We start from the raw sequence: 12,711 nt of genomic DNA, 5'->3' as shown, positions 1-12,711 counted from the left end.
TATGGACATGATTTAGAAAGCTGCTGCAAGAAAATAACGGGGCCAAAACGGACAAGATGAAATAAATAACTTCCAGGATAAGGAATCTTTGAAAAGTACAAAAAACTCAGTGCAGAATAAGATTTCAGATTTTAAGAAAATAATGATTCACATTTATTTGTTAGATAAAAACATGGAAAAAATTAAACTCCAAAATGAAATGGTCCAACAGCAAATGTAATTAGAAAGATAGACGCATCAAGCAGCCAAATCTATGCTGCATGGTAAGAAAGTTTTAGTGAGGGATATTAGAACATACCTTTAATTAATTTAACTGGCCTATGTAACCCTGAAACGGTTCATACTTCAGACTGTACCATCCTTATTGATCCTGAGGATGCTTCAGTGGACTCCTTGCGCTTATCTCGCCATTAAAGGAACCTCTTGTGTCAAACCACAATTTAATTAGATGACAATCACTGTTAAAATGCACAGCTAACATCACTGAATTTGCACATAGGGCTGGCAGTGATGAATTTCTGTTTCCCAGTAGGGACAACAAACATCCTTCATTCCCCCCAGTCTTTCTTGTAGTCCCATAACGCCATAATAACAGATGATTATGGAAACGAGTTCCTAAAATATCAACAATCAGGACATTTCTCCACATGTGTATACAAGTTGTTGTACAGGGAAATTGAAAGTGACTTATCAATAAATAAATAAATAGTGAGGGTTTTTACCGAGGCATCCATCTGATCATGTGCACAGAAACAACCACTAGAGGGCAGGATACAATTTAAGCATCATGAAATGAATATAAACACATCATCAGATCATAAACGAAGGCGACTGAAGCAGTTCTGGGTATTTTCCAAAAAGGGAAGTGTCAAAAGCACATTCAGGCTTTCTCGTTTAAGAAGGGTAGTGAAAAAAACTACATTTAACTGAATCTGAGAACGGATGTATAAAATAACTACAGTATGTGAAAAGGGGAAGGACAGCAAAACTGTGATACTGAGAGTAATTTTATTTTTTATTTACTGTATAATTTATGTCACTTTATAATCAAGAATACTGAGTATCTGACCTGAGATTAAAAAACCAAACAAGGGTCATCAAGACAACAATAGAAAGATACAGTATTTTTGGCAAGGGGGCATGGGTGGAGGCCAGGGGCTAATAGCAATGAGGGATTTGTCAGTCATCCCTGTATTTAATAATCCTTAGCTCTCCATTTTCTGCTGTTTGTTTATATTAACCTCTGGTTGAACCCTCTTTAGTGGCAGCCTCTTTTGCCAGAAAGTTCAGTGAACATTCAGCTTCGGAAGCGGAGAGCATGTCATCTCGAATCTATTAGCCCACAGGGGAGATTGCAACATACAGCAGTCTCTCTCTCTCTCTCTCTCTCTCTCTCTCTCTCTCTCCACACACAGACTCTTTAGCTCTCAAACATGCACATGCGCACACAAAATCACACACACTAGGTGAGCTTCTAACCCACACACTTCCCATGCTGACGGTGAATGTAACTGAGATTATTGCATACAGTGATCTGGTTCTGACCTCGCCTCTTCACTCATGCCTAATAATCTCATCATACTATGCACTACATCACTCCACCACAGAGCTCTGCCAACATCATCAACCAACGCTTATCACACACAACAGAATTATTCATATTTTTTCTTTTAAAAAGCGTAGACGGCGCAAGTAAAGGAAGTGGATGCTATGTGAATGGTTGTGTTGTGCATGCATGTAGTGCGCGAGCAAGGTGCACATGTTTAATTTAATGTATGTGCAATACTATATCAATATATACCGTAAGTATTATCGGAAATTACTTTTAAAAATACAGAGCTTTGAAATTGCTTTTTTTCCCATTTTATGTCATATGTAATGTTTGTCTGTTTTGGTGAGGCTTTTTCTTTGCTGTCTAATGTACTTTTAGAAACACCAATCTTGAGATATTGCACACAATCAAACACTAATTTGATGTCAAGAATTTGAAATCTTTGACTGAAAAGTAATGACATCTCTTAAACAGGGGTAGAATATAAATTATTTTCTTCAAAAAGTAGTGGATAAGAGTTACACAGAAGAAAAGACTGAAAAAAGTCGAACTGCAAATTATATTAAATCTGATTACACTAAAACAATGACGCAATCAGGATGCAAGTACCTCTGTAAGATGGTAAGTGATAGATATAATGAATCACAACAGTTGTATTCTGAATATCCTGCAGGCAAAAAGTTATAACAAGTTCATTTTAATACCAATTACTACTCTACGTAAGCACTGCAGTCTTGAGGCCATTTCTGTGACACAGGTTTTAGCTCTGCTATCTTCTATTTAATAGGTCATGAGAGGAACCATGCCATTTTTGGAATACTGCTCAGGAAGCATGAATCAGATTTTGGATGGATTTCCCACAGATACTCTCGGCTTTAAATAATGCCATCACTTTTATATCTGCGTTGGAGACAATGTATTAAATGCCTGACACTATAAGCACATTTTAGTCACATGCAGCTCATCAGACGGTGACTGTCTTGTTTCTGGGCCAGTGCACATCTGATTTAGTCACCTCCTAGTTACCGCTGCAGATGACAGACTCTTATTCCCAGTCGCTATGTAGATAACAGGAGGTGCTGGGACATGAGATTGAACGTACAATATTGTATATTTTTCCTTAAAACAAAGTCAATGTACCTTGAAAATCTGGGGGGTAGGTAGGTGGAAGATGTGAACTAATCAGACCACTGTAGCATGTTTCTTATCCCTGCTGGGGGATAGCAACTCAAGGCTGCATTAGCTGCAACAAGAATGTCACAGCCAAATCCCTGACCATACAAGTACAAACTCAAACCAGCTCGTACAAGATGTTCACTTGCTTTTTTCATCAACTGGCTATACTTAGCTACATTTGGCCCCGTCAAAGGCTCATGGAGAGATATCTTCATTAATGACATTTTACATTTTAATAATCAAACTTTTTGTCACAAAACAGCTGAGAACTTTAATTTAAACCACAAGTTTAAAACGATAAGCAAGAATAGGATTACTTCTTTAAAATCATGCAACACAAAATATTAACCCCCCACAATACAGCAACTTAAACTGTACTTTGGTTCTTTGATTTAACGCTTTTAGCACATCCAAGACAGTGCAAACCTAAATCTATGATAGAATCAGTTCACTCAGGAAGAACAATCAAATGCAAGAAACAACATGTATCTGTTATAAGAGCTGATTATTTATGATAAAGTCTTTTCAGATTGTCTGCATTCTTTATGAGAAGATTTTGTCACACAGGTTTAATATTCCAAAGTAGCAGCAAGATGAATCCCCACATGTAGCTCGGGCTCTTGCAGATGAGGGTGAAGACTTACTGGTAAACTGTAATCTGAGACTGATGAAAATACGAAAAGATAACGCTGATGAAGTTGCAAAAACTTTGTAGTAATGGAGAGGTGGAGGAGCTCCCAAAACAGAATCTTGACTGAACTGAATGAAGAGAAATAATCATGTTTTACAAAGACAAGAAAAAGATGTACAAGGGTTGGTATGAACAGCTAGTATTTCATTCAGGAGCCACACACATAACAGTAGAATATTATAAGTGAGCATACAGAAGAAGTTCATGGAAACACGGTCTTTAAAAAAAGTCTTCCTTACTTACTTTTGCTAGAGCTTCAATGGATAGTTAATTGCTTTAATTGTTCATTGTTCTTGGGATATATCTTTCAGTAACCCTAAGCCTAATATTCCCTATAACTTTGTATTTTCATTCACAAAAAAAACAAAACTTTCCTATATCAACAACACTGAACTTTGACACATGACATATTAATTTATGTTACACTGTAAGAATCACATGTGCATTAAATATTTCTACAAATTCACAACTAGGCTACTATAGTCCTGTAAATCTTCTCTTAGGGTGGTGGGTAAAACTCATTAAGGATGAGTACATCCTTATGGGAGACGGTGATTTCATCCTCATTAAATACATTTCAGTGTCCCATTTATCTTGCTGGCCCATTTTCCTCAAAAAACATGCTGCTTAACCTGGGCCAGCCTCTGCACAAGAGATAACCTCCAGCAAATACCCACAGCATCACTGTGCTTGATCATATTTAAACAGCCAATTCCCTCTCTTAATTTCCAGAGGCGTGTTCAGATTAGTATCCCACCAACTGCTTATACAGTCACACTCTGGGACACTAGAAATTTAATACAGCACCTTTTATAAGAACAGCATTAAGATTCATGAGGGTAGAGAGGGCTACAATAGTTTAACATACACTCAGTTAACATATCCTCCAAGGCTAAAGAAAGTAATTAGAATTACTTCCTTTGCATCTTCAGGTAAAAAAAAAAGGTATGTTTGATTTCAAAGGGTGCAGCTCTAAGTAAAGATCTATATGAGCAGACAGGAAGAGTACATTTTCCCAAAAAACACTACGGGGCACGGACATTTTAAAACCTTGTTATTAGTTTCTTAGAAACATTTTTTATTGCTAACATGTTAGAAATCAATGGTGAAAATACAACAGTCGTAAATCAAGTAGGTCCTATGTAAATGTCGCTCTTTGTCATGTTATATTAATGTGTACATTTCGCAGATTCTTCCTTTAAAATTGTCTACAGTTAAACAATGTAATTTGGTTTTCTGAGTGTGGCTAAGTGTGGTTTCGGTTTAACAAGCTAACATTTAAATGACATGATACAATGTAATCATCACAAAGATATTAATGGGGGGGAGGGGTGCAGACAATCGTCATTGTTTTTTATCTCAGGGTATATTTCAATATTAGGTTTGTATTTATATCAAATGTGTTTTCCCCTCTAAATTAATTTTGTTTTTTCAACAAACAACTTTAATCTGTTCAATTTATCCACGCACGTGCACAGACACAAACACCAGGAGTATTTCTCGCGTTTTGAAAAGTTTCACTCCTGCATGCACTCGCAAGCGCTCTCCCTACCCCGCTCTCTTGGTTCCCGTCTCTTCCTGCACGGAGCCATGAGCGCGCCTGCACGCAAACGCACGCGCCTTCTCTACCCCGCTCTCTCTCTCTCGCTCTCTTGGTTTCCGCAACATGCAGATTCCTAGTGAGGGAACAACCAATATAATATTAATGTGCATGTTACCTTTATTAAATGTTGAATATTGCCATATTCTGAATTTTTTTTTTTACATGTTAACTTAGTGAATGTTGCAAAAGGTCATTTAAATTTTGGGGGTGTGTGGTTCCCACACATAGATAATACCTGGGCGGGCCGCCCAAGTATATTTCTGACCTGTTTTTATTTCATTTTTAATTTATTCATAAATGCACTGTCCGTACATCCCTCTTCGTATTATGCACCGCTGTTGCGGAATGCTTTGTGCACGTTACCATGTGAGAAAAAAATAAAAATAACATTGATACGGTTGCCAATTTTAGGAAACGTTTAGTGTTTTTCAAAACATTTAGCGTTTGAACGTTTAGAAGTCACAGCTCTAGTTTGAAGATTACAAATTGGCGCGTTTAACACCAGATAAAAGTAGCAGCATGTCTGAGAGTGTAGTTTAAGTTAAAGCCAAACCAACAACTGTAAAGGTTTTTTTTTGGCTACTTGGTAGCTGCAGAAACAAGCTGTGAATAAAAATTGACATATAGTCAGCTTTTAAGCTAAAACAAATGTTAACTTGTTTCATTTGTGAACAGCTGGCAAGTTCCACATCCAGCAGATGTATTATGTCATTGAGATAAAACCGAGAGGTTACATATTTTATCACTGAACCAACGGTATATTAAATATTATGTGACAGCATTCCACAAAACAGCAGTGGCAATAAAAATACAATCTAGTTCCAGTTACTTATTGCAAAACAGGACAATAAATGAAGATTGTAAACGACCTCACAGACGTGTATCTGTGGTCAATGGTCAAATCCTCATGTCTGTATAAATTAAAGTGAAAGTATTTTTGGATTAGCATCCTGTGCAAAGCCCAGGGGAAGTTTTTCATGTTTTGATGTAGCTATACTTGTACAAGGGGTTAAGTGAAGGCTGCGAAGGTTTGTTTGCTTCCATATTCCCCGTTGACGACAGTAAGACAGCTGCAATGTGTCTTGAAAGTCAACTTATAAAAGTTTTATGGAACTTGGAGAGCTTAAGTGATCTTCCAAAGCTCTGCAGTAGCCTGCAGCATGCAGGATGTCTGCTTATATTAATTTCATGGAGTTTAAGAGGTCACCAAACTCATTTGGAGATTCTTACTCATTTATGAACTCTGCAACCCTTCTGTTCTGCAGCGCTCTAAGCTACTGGTCTTGAGATGCTTAAATTTACATGGAATATTATATGGCTAGGTGGGAGACGTATAGTGCATTTGGAGTGTAAGAACGTAGGGATGAATGAGAATGCACTTTAAAAAAGACATTTACCTGTGTTTTAATGAAAAGCAAGGTGAGCAAGCTGGTGTTTTATCTGCTTTGTGTATTAGGAATTGGGTGACTACTGCAGAGGAGTGGGTTAGGGAGAGGGGCTTTGGGGAAATTGGTTTATCCAATATTCAGAAGATTTCCAATAAGACAATGGACTGCTATGAAAGCAGCTTAGCCGGAGAGCAATGAAACCCTGAGATTTAAACTCGAGTAATGAGCTCACTAGCTGGTCTTAACTCTTGGGAAAGGCATGCTGACAATGAAACAAAAAAAAGTACGAGCATTCCTTTCAATTAAAAATGAAGTAAAGGTACTCAAGCAGGACTATAAGAGGAAGTAGTTAAGGCTCAGTTTAAAGGTTAATCTGATGGTGCTCTCTCAAACTGACCTCCCCTCGGAGACGCCTGACTCTCATACTGGCAATGGCTTCACTGTCCACAGAAGCCCTTTGACAAAGCCAGTTTGTGGTAGTCTTTCTTCTGCAGCCGATCTCCCAGTGAGAGTGTTTAAAACCAATGAGGCCTCACATCTGTGCAGGGACTGAGCTTGGTCAGGGGGGTAGTGGGTGATTAATTGATGGTCACATCCCGCTGACTGCTGCCCACACCGCTTTGATGAAGAGGGATTAGGTTGTGCACCACAGGCTCAGCTGATAATAGGAGAACAGAAAGGAAATGCTCATGTCACGCTCCATGGCAAGGGTTTCAATCAAAGAACTGCTTCATTCAGAGAGCCAAGACTTTTTGAAACAAGTGAAACCCATAGCTTCCTGTAGCAAGTTGGAATGTAACTGTGTCCAGTTTAGTTGCACAATTAAAGGACTCCTATACTTAAATAATTAAATACATACAGCAGTATGTCTCTTGTCTGTGTTTTACCATTTAAATATAAGGAGGAAACCTCCAGCAGTCCCATTTGTTATGAGAAGAAAAAAGGAACAAGTCAAGTGATGTTTAAAAAAAGAGCAAGAAAATCCACTTCGGTAGTCCAGTTCATGACCATGCTTGCTCAAAAAGTCAGTGTTTAATTTTTCTTTTCTTTTTATTAATTGTCTGGGGAAACTTTGGGTTATCAGTGTGGTTTTTCATTGGTAGTATGTCAAACATGCTAATTAAGGTGCCAACTACCAGAGCTAGGCAACAGAAAACAAATGACCTACAACTGGTGTGCTACAACACTGCTTTTTAAAAAGCCTTTGTATGCGAAAGCAGAGCGACGTTACAGAAGCAATTTAGGCTATGTGCACAAATGCAGTAGTAGACCCTGGTTTTAAGAGTGAATTAAAGTGCAGGAGCGTTGTTAGGCTGTGCCTTCCTGTGCACACATAAGTCAGTCTGTGGTCCTTAACTGGAATCCAAGAGCAGCGATTGAGCTCAAGATGTTGGCTTACCCAGGGTTGATTTAGCAACAGAGGGACCTCCTGTAACACTTGAAGCTATCTCACAGTGACCACAAACTTCAACAACTCAGAGTGATCATTAGGAACCATTAGGATGTGCACAATAATCTCACAGATTATTCATAAATATGATACATTGCTCCAAAAGGAACACATTATAGTTTTTATCTCATATTTTACATTGTATTCATTTACATTTTCATAGGAGGAGATGTTAATCTTTCCTGTTGTTTTCATTTTGCATCACTTTGTTTCATCTCTTTTTTTTGTTCAATGTTTAATCCACTAAAGTCTGTACCAACAAGCACAGGTAGTTCTAAAAGACTGAAGATGGAACTAACTGTAACTCGCAATACTGTCACTTCAAAATACGTTAGAGAAACCTCGAAATATGCTCATCCCAGAGTCGAGGGTTCCAGTTGAACCGAAATCTATGAATCCAAAAGAAAGGTATGTTCTGAACCATGACCTCTGTGAACCATTTCACCCACAATACATTACATAATAATAACGTACATCATTATTTAAAAAACAGAACAAAAACATGAAATACCAATTATCAGTAGTAACAGTTATAATAGAGTGGTAACAGCAGTTCAATGGTGCATTCGCCCATATGCTAATTAAACAGGCTTTGAAAACGGTTTAGGGGTTAAGCACTATTCATGCAGTCAGAGTTTGACTACCAAGATTAATTTTGTCTTTATTTTACAATCAAATTGTTGTTTAATATTTACATTATTATGATGGAACCTTATGTACATCGATCTATGTCCAGTAAAGGGTGAAACAAAATATCGATACACCACTATATCGCCATCCTGACTCATGGGATTCATTTATCCAATCACTGGTGCCAATAGTTAATATTCGATTAAATTAATATCAGTGTTTCCCCTACCATTATATTTGGGGGGTGGCCCGCAAAAAATTATCTGTTTTAAATTTGCTCTCCTTGGCCCTCACTTATCAAACGTGCGTACGGCAGAAAAATGGGTGTACGGTCATTTCCACGCAAAGTTCGGCACTTAAAAATTTGGACGTGAGCGGAGGGTACGCTCAAATCTCACGCCGGGTCTCAGTTCGTGTACGCACATTTTCAACTCAGTGTGGACTTGCGGTGCAGCGAATCTGTCTGTGTCGGAGAATAATTAGATCACACTATAACAGTGCTTGTTAAGACCAGTGGGCGCGCACTGTAGCTGTTCCCACTCAACGTTCTTGAAGCCAAAATCTGCCGCTTAGGGGCGCTTCCATCTTGCGATTTTGACGTCATTTGGAGCCAGAGTCTGCGCAGTAGGGTCCGGGGGCAGGAGCCCTGGTAAGACGCCCCGCCCACTTAGCGTAATGCCCTGATGAGTTACGCAGCCCAGCACAGCCGAAAGCGCTCCGCCGGTCTACGAGTCTTATGAAGAAATGTGTAAGTACAACAAACCACCGTATTCAAAGTCTAATATTTAAACACACTGTGTTTTTTAAAAAATCCCGCTATATTGATCATTATTGAAAATACATGGGCTGCTGGGTCCTCTGTTTTTAACGAAATCGTTCTATATTTAAGCTATATTTAAGCTAGGTTAGCACCACAGACCGTAGGCTACAGGTGGTAAGATATGTTGTATTTTGTTAGAAACTAATAGTCTGCAATGTAATTCATGTCTGCTTTTCTAATATATTTAAGTGAACAGTAAATCAATAGTTTTTTGTGTCTTCATTTAGGCAAAGAAGAGATAAAAGCAGCAGGTCTGACATCTTCCACAGAGGTGAAGTGTAAGTTAAAATCATCTGTTAAAAGTTCCTGTGATTGTTTTTTAAGTTTCATAAGAGGATTGTAAAAACAAGCTATTGTTAACAATACAGTCTTCTAAAATAAAAATCACACTGAGTCATACACCAGCTAAATGTTAAATAGAAAGGTGATGTTTTCGTTTCCATTTTACAATCAACAGAAACTAAAAATGACTAATTTCAACCTTCGTCTGCACACCTGTTACAGAGGTCAGGCTGGGGTCGCTTAGTTTGAAGGAACCTCCTCCTTTTTTCACCTGTGCCAGATGCCCTGCTCATCCACTGTGGTAGAAATGACCTTACATCAGCAGCTCTCTCAGATGAAGAGTCCTCTCTGCCATCACCCAGAGGAGCTGATCGACGTCTGCGCAACTGAAGAAGGTGGACAGAGTCTGGTGCTTTGTGACAGTGAACAGTGAGAAGGTGGACAGAGTCTGGTGCTTTGTTACAGTGAACAGTGAGAAGGTGGACAGAGTCTGGAGCTTTGTGACAGTGAACAGTGAGAAGGTGGACAGAGTCTGGAGCTTTGTTACAGTGAACAGTGAGAAGGTGGACAGAGTCTGGAGCTTTGTGACAGTGAACAGTGAGAAGGTGGACAGAGTCTGGAGCTTTGTGACAGTGAACAGTGAGAAGGTGGACAGAGTCTGGTGCTTTGTTACAGTGAACAGTGAGAAGGTGGACAGAGTCTGGAGCTTTGTGACAGTGAACAGTGAGAAGGTGGACAGAGTCTGGAGCTTTGTTACAGTGAACAGTGAGAAGGTGGACAGAGTCTGGAGCTTTGTGACAGTGAACAGTGAGAAGGCTACCATAGTCATCCTCAGATAAAACACAGAGATCCTGGTCAATATTCAATGGTGCTATTTTTCTTTCCATGATGTTGCCCTGTGTTTAAAAGGCCAGATGCTGGAGGGTTGTGTTGGATTTGCTTTTCCATCATATTTTAACAGTCAAACAATCATCCAGGATCTTTATACTTTATTTGATTTTTGTTTGGATTTCTTTGTTAAATTATTTTTTATACTTTCTCCTATGTCCCAGCATTTCGACCTGAGGGTCTCCCTTACTTATTTTCCACATGGTTAATGAAGCCAGGGGTTGTTTATTGAAGTTTGTTTTTTTTCATAAAATGTTTAAATAAACTTTTTTAAAATCTGATATGACTGTCTCTGATTAACTGGAGCACTACAACGTGTTGGTCACAGTAAAATAATTTAGCAGTTAAGTTCATAGCTCACATTTGAAAAGGCCTTGAACTGACATTAATTTCTTCTTGACCACCAACAGCTAAGACAACAGCAAAGCTAACAGACGAGATTAGCTTGTCACAGCCGGTCTCGTCAGAGATAAATGGCCTTCAAACTTATTTAATACTAAACATTTAAAGCCAATAAGCATAACAAGATACGCATGAGATTCCATTTCCATTTATTCAATCACAGACTTGTGAAACAGTCTGGCATGTTGTGCTACTGTTTTCAAGAGTTAATACCTGAAGAGAAGAACGCCATCGAGAGAGGACAGGAAACGCTCAGGGGACGAGTCCTCCATGTTGTCAGGGGTTGTTGATGGATCTGAATCATCTTCTGTAATAAAGAAAAACAATCATGGGAGTTAAATGTAAAGTATAATGAATTTTACTGTGATGTTTATGCCTCAGACCTGAAATCAGATCTGTCCTCAGGTTCTGCTAAACTTCAGGATCTAAAGTTTGTTTTAAAGACCTATCTCCTAGAGGAGAACTATTTAAGAGGAAAAACAAAATATATAATAAGACAGGATGAATCCAATTATATGATCAGCTTTATGAATTTATGTTTTAAGACAAAAGTGTTCCTGCCACTTTCTATTGAAGATTATTTTAAACTGTCATCACATGGGCCAGCCTGATGAATTAAACTAATGTTAAATATTCTCATATAATCAGACAGCCAGTTTGTGTGCAGAACCTCACCGGAGCTGGAATCAGAGTCTGGACTGCTGTTTCCTTTGAGCATTGATTTCCTTGAAGACAGAAAGAAGAACAATTTAAACATGAACTTCTTGCAGAATCACAGAGGCTGTTAAAATCTTCTGCTAGTCTTCCTTACATTTTAAGAAGGATTATAAATTGTTACTAAAATTACTTTGATGCTGATAGCGGTTACAATAACACGGTCCAATCATATGAGAGATAATTTTACCTTTGAGTCCTATGTGAAGGCGTTCTCTTCAGAATCAGCGCTGCAAAGACAAGATGATGGCGTCCACCTTCACAACCTGCTGCTTCAGTCTGGCTGCATCATGGTCACCTACAGGAACACCACAGAAATGCAATCAAAGTACTTCACTTTATTTATCAGAGGATGTACTGTATGCAAAGTAGAATTTTTTTTAGCTGTAATTCCTCAAAAAGATTTGAGACTGCTTTGTTATTTGAGAGCACAGATTGTTTCTTTTCCCTTCTCTCTGTTTGCCTGCACATGACCTCTTAGTGCTGTAAAAGATGCTACAGTAAATCCTGGATCAGCTGTGTGGATGGTGTGACTGTGTGGTAAAGCTTTGTTAAAGTTGTCACGCACATACTCATATGCCTTTGGAGAGTAAAAGTGCAGTGTGGTGGCAAACTGCTTATAAAATATAAAATAGTATTTTATTGGTGAGGTGCCCCAATCAAAGCGTCCTACAGAGTAGCAGCAGCGGGCTTTAGAGGGAGGAGACGAGCGCATTATGGAGAGGAGCGCACCGGAGGGGGCGAGCTGTGTGAGAAAAAGGAAATCCCAGTTTAAAATATAATGTTGGTGAAAAGAGGGAAATAGGAAGACATAAATGTCAATGTTGAAATTCTTTTGAATGCAGAGGCTGTGAATGTTCAGTTTTCTTTGGCTATAAAAAGGCAACAATAGCCTGTAGTTTAATCATGGTGTTTCTCTTCGTTAACGATTATTGAAGCGAAATAAAAAATAAATGCATGACATTTAAAACACATTAACATGTGTGGGGAAAAACGCAATCTTTATGTCTTCTTTTATTGTACCTATGTCTCCTCCTAACTAACATAACAGCAGCATGTTGTGTGTAACACTGATCTCCTGGGTTAACACCTTCCTTTCAAAGGTGTTAAATACA

The 12,711-nt window shown here is 38.5% G+C and overlaps 1 long non-coding RNA gene across 1 annotated transcript; it reads left to right on the top strand.

Annotated features, from left to right (window-relative positions):
• The first annotated feature begins 9,339 nt into the window (after positions 1-9,339).
• Positions 9,340-10,761, top strand: LOC132973580 (uncharacterized). Its single transcript, XR_009673019.1, has 3 exons — positions 9,340-9,588; positions 9,815-10,029; positions 10,408-10,761. It is a non-coding gene; the product is annotated as an uncharacterized LOC132973580 (long non-coding RNA).
• Positions 10,762-12,711: the final 1,950 nt, after the last annotated feature.

The sequence above is a fragment of the Labrus mixtus genome, chromosome 4, assembly GCF_963584025.1.
Source record: "Labrus mixtus chromosome 4, fLabMix1.1, whole genome shotgun sequence".
In the NCBI taxonomy this organism is placed as follows: domain Eukaryota; kingdom Metazoa; phylum Chordata; class Actinopteri; order Labriformes; family Labridae; genus Labrus; species Labrus mixtus.
Note: the sequence above shows the minus strand (reverse complement) of the source record. Positions and strands in the feature narration are given on the sequence as shown.